Genomic DNA, 9,940 nt, shown 5'->3' with positions numbered 1-9,940 from the left:
TTATTTTGTGGGGTCCCCAGTTAAAATATGATTATTTTGTGGGGTCCCCAGTTAAAATATGATTATTTTGTGGGGTCCCCCATGCAGTTCAAATATGATTATTTTGTGGGGTCCCCAGTTCAAATATGATTATTTTGTGGGGTCCCCAGTTAAAATATGATTATTTTGTGGGGTCCCCAGTTAAAATATGATTATTTTGTGGGGTCCCCAGTTAAAATATGATTATTTTGTGGGGTCCCCCATGCAGTTCAAATATGATTATTTTGTGGGGTCCCCAGTTCAAATATGATTATTTTGTGGGGTCCCCAGTTCAAATATGATTATTTTGTGGGGTCCCCAGTTCAAATATGATTATTTTGTGGGGTCCCCAGTTCAAATATGATTATTTTGTGGGGTCCCCCATGCAGTTCAAATATGATTATTTTGTGGGGTCCCCAGTTCAAATATGATTATTTTGTGGGGTCCCCAGTTCAAATATGATTATTTTGTGGGGTCCCCAGTTCAAATATGATTATTTTGTGGGGTCCCCTATGCAGTTCAAATGATTATTTCGGGGGGTTGCGACCTGAACAGGTTGAGAACCACTGGGTTAACGCACCAGAAGACTTTTCCCCGCACAGGCTTCCCCAGACTCACAATCTGTTTGTTTCTTTCTTTTGCAAATATTGCGCAATTAATAGAAGATAAAAATACAAAATTCCCTAAAATGGATAAACGTGAAGAGACTTTCCTGTTGCTCCTCCAGATAAAGATGTATTCTTTATCTGGTATTATCAAAACATTAGATGTGGGCCTTTCCTCTATATGCATTCATACGTGTTTTGTAATAGGAAAAGATTATCACGATCTGTGTGAACCTTTGATCTATTTTTATCTGGTCATTTGTCTATTTAGTGTTTCCCGGCTCCCTGCTTGGAAAGGTCATGGACTTTTTTTAATGAATAAAATGTAATGTTGTCCAATCTGTACAGTATGTAGTGCAGGGGTGCCTGAAGGGGCTTTGGAATAGTGGTGCTGGCATTACAAACACACTCGGAATGGGAAATAGGGAGGTTCACTATCAAGGACCACACCACCAATGAAAACGTTTGACAGGTTTATTGATTTTGGTTTGTCGATGGCCCGTCGTGGGCCATCGACAAACCAAAATCAATAAACCTGACGTCGTCAGGGATTTGAGCCGAGGTGGGGAAGCTTCGGGGATCCGGCATGCTCCCGAGGCACGTCAGACCCCCCTTAGGGATCTGTTAGGAGATGTTAGAGGGAGTAGGATGAGAATTAGGGTGGGGGGGGGTGGGGGGACGAAAGCGAGAACGGGGGGAGAACCAGGGGTTGGATGGGCTTTATATACACGGGTGGAGGTTTGAATTGAGTTGACAGGCCATTATTTGATGACGTCAATCAATGAAGTCACCTTAATTCAATATTGGCCTTTTTTCCTTTTTTATAATAGGGCCATGTCATGTGATCTACTTGCACAGCCTTTGTGATCTACTGGAAGATTACGATCTACCTATTGGGCACCCCTGATTATTGTAGTGTATGTTAATACAATATAACTTAGTAAAAATAGGGGTGGTTGTATACTGTATTTGTCGTCTCCTTGCTCCCCTATTGAGGCATTTAGATTGGGTCATGTCTCACCTACTACAGACACAGGTTCAGAAAACTGTCAGGATGTAGAAGACATTTTTAGAATCTGATCTCACGTCAAAATGGGTTCAAATGTGGTGTAGAAGAGAAAAGTTGCACATGCAGCTTCAATCTACTATATATGATGTATATAGTAGATACGGTGTATGCACAGTGAAACCTCAAGCTCAATGGGACGCATTGAGCTTGTACATCGGCCATTTTCAAATACCCGATATGAATATAGGGCGGCCTGAACTCAAAATTTGAAAAAAAACGTCTAAATCCTCCAGTTTTCTGAAATAAATATTTTCACGATTTTTCAAAAATAGCAGACCTACAAGCTCGTAGCGCGCCACTCGGTAGCGTGCTAAGAGCTTGTAGACCGATGTCTTTTAACCGATAACTTTTTCCATTCTGAAAAATACATGTAACAGGGTATCTGCACTGCAGGCTTAGGCAAGTCAGATTTAACTTTAATACCTTATATTTAATATTGTGAGCTTGTAGATCCGTTCAAGCTGTTACTTTGGGCTTGTTTATCTGTAAAGACAGAACGATTAATCGGACAGATTAATGAATCTGTCTTGGATAACCTCTGGTTAAGTAAAAGCACCTGTAAAAGAAAAGGCACTGCAAATTGTAATGTACAGTACTTGATTAAATGTACTTATAGTTACTTTCCGGCACTTGGAGTTAAACAAACAGTGAGGATATTAAGCACTGTGAGTGGATGAAACGGTCATGAAACGGGTCGGTCAGTTGCAGCTGTCAGTCAGTCACTCGGTCCAGGCCGTGTGCGCAGCGCCTCTCCCCAATTCTCCGACGCATTCCTCACATTCCTCCAGAGGAGTTGGATCAGGGCAGAGACAGAGAGAAGGGGGGGGGGAGCGGTGTCAGGAGGGAGAGATACCGCAGAGTGGCGGAAAGAGGAAGTGACACAGAAAGAGAGAGACAGAAACACCTAATGAGGCTGAGATAAAAGGATGTAGCCTATACTGTAGGAGAAAGTGCAAGAGAGACAGAGAGATTTGAGAGCGTGGGTGGCTCGGGAAATGATGAAACAAATTGAAACGGCCATGAAGTAAAAGCGGTTTGTTTGTGGGACGTGACCCCTTCATCCTGCGTAGTCTGTCCCGCCCCCTTCCCCCCTGCATCGCACCATATTTGGGGGAGGAGGCCGGTGTGGCCTAATCTCTGATCTCAAACGTGACGTGATGATAAATGATAATACTGATAAACGTCCCATCCCTTTGCGTACTACTGTATGTGGACGTGCATGGTTGAGCAGCATGTGTGCATCATCAGCTCGGCATCATGTGACGGTATAGTTCAAGCAGCCACTGCTGATGCTGCTGTGAGTGAGTGACACAGTTCACTGGAAGTTTGGAGGAAACTGGTGAGTTCTCATAACTCTTTGTGGTAGTGGTGCAGCAGGGAAACATTTTGCTGGCACGGAGGGGGAAGGAAGCCAGCATGGCTTTATCTTTGATGTCAGACATGACGTTATGATGACTGTGAATTCTGCAGAATTCGAGTTAAAGACCTATATCGTCGGGTGGAAATCTCATTACCGGTATGTCCAAAGCCCCTGCCTGGCCTGCGTGCGTGTGTGTGTGTGCACCCGTGCATGCGTGTGTTTTGGTAAAGACAAGGTAAAGCGGCATCTACGCTGTTAGGATCCACGGAGGGGTCCTCTTCATGGGCGCAGCCATAACTGAGGTGTGGCTTTAAGCAGCTTTACACCTCAGCCTTGAATAGCTGTTGCGGTGTGAGTGCCGCCTGGTGGACAAAAGTGGTGGTGCTGGGTGCAGAGTGACTTTAGGCTATTCCACTATGAAGCGCATCCGGTTTTGGCGTCCATCTTGAATGCTAAAATATTAGTGTTAATTCTACTGAGCTAAAATGAGGTCCATACTTGCTCTAGAAAACGCCAATGTTCCAGTCGCACTCACCGGATGATCAGAAAAGACCTCCGGACATCGCCGATCAGTTCAACACCATGGACAGCTGAATAGTTTCCGAGAAAAATCCTTCAAAGACACGGCCTAAAATAGAAGCGAAAGACAATTGACAAAGAAAAGCAGTGTGGGCGGGGCCATGGCAACCATGCATAGCAACCGAAACGGTTCTAAAAATGAAACACTGCGAGGCAATGTCGATATCAAACGCCTTAAGACGAGCCTGCACGTCATCTATACCCGGCGTAATTAATTTATATGACAGCCATACTCGTCTTGTGTTAAGAATAGCCAAATTGTATGGTCTAAAACTTCCATCCCAAACTCCCAAACTATTAAATGCTTAATTGCCCATCTATTATAGATTGTACAGAGCGATGACCGCAATTTCCAGACAACTCGTCGAGTTTGTTGATATGGCGTCACCTTTTGCAACACTTTGGCAAGGATATTGACTCGCCAGGAAATGGAAAATACAAGAGACAAACTAATTTCCACAACTCATTTTCTCTAATGTAACACTGACTGCATTCAAACTCAGTAAAAAAAACCTCTATACACTTGACTAATACTCACAGGGGTAAAAGAACACAATTTCACAGTGAACTAGCCCATTTTGACCTGAGATCAGATTCTAAAAATGTCTTCTACATCCTGACAGTTTTCTGAAAAAGCTGTGTTTCTATGTCAGTCGTTCTTTGATCTTTCAAAAATAGCAGACCTACAAGCTCGTGGCACGCCACCGAGCTTGTAGATCTGCTATTATTCAATAGCTAAAGCATAACATAATGCTAACACCAAAAGGGGTTCCCGCCTAAAATTAACTAGGTGTCCCAGGCCTCAATTACTTCCCAATACAATGGCTGTATAGCATTGGCTCCAAGGGGCCAGCTATGCACTCCAATGTTGAAGCGCTGGTCCCTAGTGGTAAGAGGAAGGACTGCAGGCGGACCCGTGGATTCTTGACGAGGAAACCCCGTGCAACCGAGCGCCCAATGTAAAGCCCAGGTGCACTCTGGGTGCACTTCCGCATTTGGACACCAAAATTTGGTGTCCAAATGCGGAAGTGAAATGCTGAATCAGCGAAAAGACGGTACTTCCGGCAGCCTTCCGGGTGCTTCAAAACGCCACTGAGCAACTTCCACTGACATGAATAGCGGAGGGGGCGGAGCTTCGCGCTAGTTTAGTCTCTATCCTTTTAATACTCTATGATTGGCTCTCATAGTGGGGTCCGGGAAACCCCCAGGGGTCCTTGTGGGAGTTCCAGGGGGTCCCCTGAAGCAAAAAAAAAAATAGAGCGTCAAAATACGTTTAATGATTTGGGTTGGCTATTCAATAATATCAGATGCCCAAATTCACAGCGCTAGCAGGCCAAATACATATATAAAAAAAAAAAATCACCATCTCCTAGTTCATTTTTGGTGCTCTGGTCTTTTTACCTATTCCACACACCTATTTCACACACATAAGTTAAAAAGAAGCGTTTGTTCTCACATATATATATATATATATATATATATATATATATATATATATATATATAATTACTATATATTATATATACTATATATATAGTATAACATACACCCGAGGAGCCGAACCAAAGTATTTTTTTACTCTTACGTATAGCTGTACACATGTGACAATAAAGAACCTTGAATGTAAATAAATAAACAAATAAATATGATATTTGACATTGACATCTCAGTCACAACTGAAGGACCTTTCCTCCTTGAGATGATTTATTTATGAAGGTGGTGAAAAGGACAAAAGTGAAGGTTGTTGTGTCATTGATGAATGAATGGGACAGAGTTTGTGAATGAGGTGGGGGGGTGGGGGGGGAACAGGGGGAGGATGGGGGAGGATGGAGGCGTGACTACTGTAAAAAAAAAAAACTCTATTTCAATTCATGTCATCTTACGTATCATTTGGTGCTATTCGATTCAACCCCTGTTGACTCTGTCTTTATTTAATTGATCGATCGTCCAGTGTGAGTTCACACTTTAATCAGTTTGTGAAATAAAACAAAAACATAAATGACGACACCAAACATAGGGAGAAAGTGAAGCTTTTCAGAGTGGTGGTGGTGGTGGGGGGGGGGGTTAAGAGGGGCAGAGAGAGAGAGAGAGGGATGGGATGGGATGGGGGATGGGGGGGGGGGTAGTCCAGCGTGGGTGTGCAGGCTGATGACTCAGGTGATGTGTCATACACATTCTATAAAAGGGAACTTTTACATTTGTCCAAAGCATTAGACACGCTTCTTCACACTCACTAGTCACTCACTGACTTAACTGAACTCCAGCAAGACTGAGAGTGATTCTGGAGGTTTGTTTACAAGCGGTGGAACCAAAGCAAAGCAAAGCCCAAAATGAGAAGTAAGTCTGCCTGCCCTTCGAATGATGCCTTGTTTTTATTGGATGTGATTAATGACTTGTAATGATTTTGTACACTCAAGTGGACCAGAGAGGGTCCATTTGTACGCTGTCAGAGTTTCATTAACAGTGTGGATTTTAAAGTGTAAGAGCATGATGCGTGTGTGTGTGTGTGTGTGTGTGTGTGTGTGTGTGTGTGTGTGGGTCAGTAATATAAGAGACTAAATTTGTGTTGTGTTTGCTCTGTTGCATGTTTATGAGTGAGTGAGTGAGTGAGTGAGTGAGTGAGTGAATAGCAACTATTTTACTCAAGAACTAGTGTGTCACTATGCAGCGCATTGTGAGCTTGTAGATCTGCTATTTTGGAAACATCTGAGTACTTATTTTGGCACGTTAAAGTATATTTTGATGCCACTGCTTTGGTACTTTTACCCAAGTTATAAAAAAATAACTTGTAGACCATACATGGTGTGTTGTAGTTTTACTTACTGTAAGTAACAAATGTCAGTCCTTGTTCCAGCACTGGTGAACAGGATATTGATAAAGTATTAGTAGTGTAGCTGTCTGTCTGAAAGGATGACATGCTCAGACAGATCACTCATGCTTGCATCATCAGCAGACCACTTCTCCAGCCAGCCAGCCAATCAATCAGTTAGACAGAAGAAAGCATAATTTAAAGGACCAGGCACATCATTTGTGTTTGCTTAAATGAAAGCAACAATAAATCATCATCAGACTGGATTGATGCGTACTCTATTTTAGTCATGTTTTACTTTGGGCACGCTGCTGCAGACATTCCATGTGCAATTGTTTTATTTGATCTGCTGGCCTGGGAGATGGTCTCACTATGGCTGCCACTATACATCAAAGTCTGGAGGCAGCCAGATATGCACCAGATCTACAGTAGGACAGGTGATTCTCAGGTGACCAACAAACAGTGGGGTTCAAGTGATTCAGTTTAGGGTACATGTGGTGCTTATATACTTAGTTGACCGAAGTCCCTCAGAGATCTACTAGGGACCACTCCTGTCCCCCCCCCACCCCACCCCACACACACCAAAAATAGCTGATCTACAAGCTCACAATGCAGCGCTGTGCATTGTGACTGTGAGCTTGACCATTATTGCCAAAATGTTCATCGCAAAACATGGATAATCATTGTGCAAGTGGGTCACGTTATGAAGAGACATAAAAAGATGAAATACGGAGATAAGGTTTTCTGCCCGACAGCGACAATATGAGAGTGATCCAGGCCATGTCAAAACAGCATTAGTTAACATTCTTCGAATAAATAGTGAGTCAGACACAGTGTCGTCTTTCGAGAAAGAAAATGCAGGATGAGTTCCATTGCGGTTCTTGGAAAGTTAATTTGGTGTCATGAGTTATTCATTTTGAAAATAAAATAAAAGTTGCTTATGATGAGAAGTCCAGGTTTTGTGTTTTACAGTAAGAGGTTTGCTTCATATCATGATAAGAGTCAGATGTACAGTTTACTAGCGTTTACTAGCAGTGTCGTTTTCAGCAGGAGTTCTGTCATATTGCAGTTCTTGGAAAAGTTACACTATTTTGATGTCATGAGCAGTGGTGGAAGTATCTTTACTCTTACAAGTAAAAGTCTGGAATTCAAAGTCTACTTTAGTTGAAGACAAGTACAAAAGTATTGGTATGAAAATTTCACAAGTTTCCAAATCGCCGAAATTATAGGGTTGAAGTGGTATGTTTATGTTTTGTAATAACATTCAAAGTCTTCAAAGTAACCAGTAACTAAAGTTCTCAAATACTTGCAGTCGGGGAAAAGTACTATTTGCCTCTGAGACGCAGTGGAGTAGAAGTACTGTATAAGTACCGTTTGTCCTACAGAAAATTGGCGTTACTCCAGTAACGTAAAAAGTGTATACTTAGTTACTTTATGAGTTATCCAAGAAAAGTTGCTTATGATGTATAGTTGTATTTTACAGTAAGGGCTTAATGACTTCACGATAAGACTGCAGGGAGAGAACAGTTTAATATGAGGTCACTGCAGGGTCACAGGAAACCCAGCGCTGTCGCTCGGCATCCGTATCAGCATTATCACACACCAACTGGGACGGAAACGCTGTGTGTGTGTGTGTGTGTGTGTGTGTGTGTGTGTGTGTGTGTGTGTGTGTGTGTTTTTTTAATGTTTGGGTGTGTTACGTGTGTGTGTGGGCGTGTGTGTGTGGGCGTGTCTGGGTTATTTATGTATGTAGGCTGCAATGCGTTTGTGAATGTGTACAGGACTTATGAAGAGTCACAGTGGATGTTGATGTGCGCATGTGTGTGTGTGTGTGTGTGTGTGTGTGTGTGTGTGTGTGTGTGTGTGTGTGTGTGTGTGCGTGCGTGTTTATTGTATTTGTTGACCATTTTTTTAATGGCATGTATGTGTCTGTTAATTGATACGCAGGTAATTCAAATCCAAACCAGAAAATTGCTCGTAAATCAACGCCCCAAAATCCGACCGGATCTATAGTTTTTGGTTCGCGGCCGGGGTTGACTGGCCCACCCGAACATTGCGGTAATTGCATCTGAAGTGTACCTGAACCAGCCTGACCCGCAGGCCGACCTGTGTGACCCGTGGGGCTGAGGGTCCACCCACGTGTCAGTCACTAATGTCTGTGTGTGTGTGTGTTCAATTAGTCAGAGCTTCAAAGGTTAGGTTAGGGGTAGAAATTGTAAAGATGTCATTCCTAAATGCCCTATGCCCTATGATGCCCTAAAATCGGCATCATAAAGCATTGGTCCTAGCAATAACAGCATGTGCACGCACGCAAGTGTGTGTGCGCGCACCTGCGAAGGCGTGTGTGTGTGTGTGTGTGTGTGTGTGTGTGTGCGTGCAAGTGCTCACGCGCCTGTGTAAAGGCACGTTCTGACACACTAATTGTGCCCAAAACTTGTTGCTTTTCCTGTGACTGTTTCACTTTGCATGCATTCACGTAACGCAGTGATGAAAAGACAAGCTGTTCTTCAACTGAAATGACATCATAGGGGGGGGGTACACACACACACACACACACACACACACACACAGTGTCTCATCTTGCTTCTAAAGCACTTTTCATGTGTGCACATTCATGCTGTCACAGCTCTCACTCTGCCAAATAAATGACTGTACAGTAGAAAGTCCAGAGGCCCGGGGAATTCTTTTTTCTTTTCCTCCTTGTTTTTGTGTTGATGTCTCCACTTCAGCAATTTTACTGATGAGCTTTAATTGTTCAGTGAAAATGGGTCGCAGGCATGCAACTGTGAATTGGGGGGAAAAAACCTGTTGATTTAAGTTGAGAGTGGATAAATTGACTGGATTTGAATGGTTCCATTTGTACAGTCTCCGAGTTAAGTCACCATTCAAGGCTGTGTTGATCTAAGAAAAAAGGTGCTTATGGCTCGATTGAGCAGTTTGTGGTACAAATAATTTATTATATCATTGACCTATTTATTTTCAAATTTACAGCCTGAAGATTGCATTAGGCACAAACATGACGCTGCAAATTTGGGGTCTTGAACGTAAAGTGATTCGCAAGCAAACTCCATGGGTGTCCTCACAGGCGTGCACGTGTGCGTGTGTGCGCGCGTGTTTGTGTGTGTGTGTGTGTGTGTGTGTGTGTGTTAGAGACAGAGGGCAGTCGGGTAGAGGAGCAGGTGGTGTGAGTGCAGAGGACTAACGGTAACATGGACCAGAGGGTCACCAGTACAGTGAACCATGTAACATTTGAAACATAACAGAGCAGAGCGGCTGGGCTACAACCCAGTATGGCCTCTTTCTTTTTGCCTCTTTCAAGTCGAACCCTCCCTATTCACTGCAGATCTACAAGCTCACACACTGGTGTAGAGGGAAAAAGGAGGGAGCCTACTGTAGCTACTAGCTAGTATACACCCCATGGGGGGGCAACAAAGTATGTAGGGTTTATGAGGTTACGTCCATATGCTTTTATAGGACCTTTGCTGTTCGAGAGGTCTTTC

Source organism: Protomyctophum bolini (genome assembly GCF_963924005.1).
Source record: "Protomyctophum bolini genome assembly, chromosome: 17".
Classification (NCBI taxonomy): domain Eukaryota; kingdom Metazoa; phylum Chordata; class Actinopteri; order Myctophiformes; family Myctophidae; genus Protomyctophum; species Protomyctophum bolini.
This window is presented reverse-complemented; position numbering follows the sequence as displayed.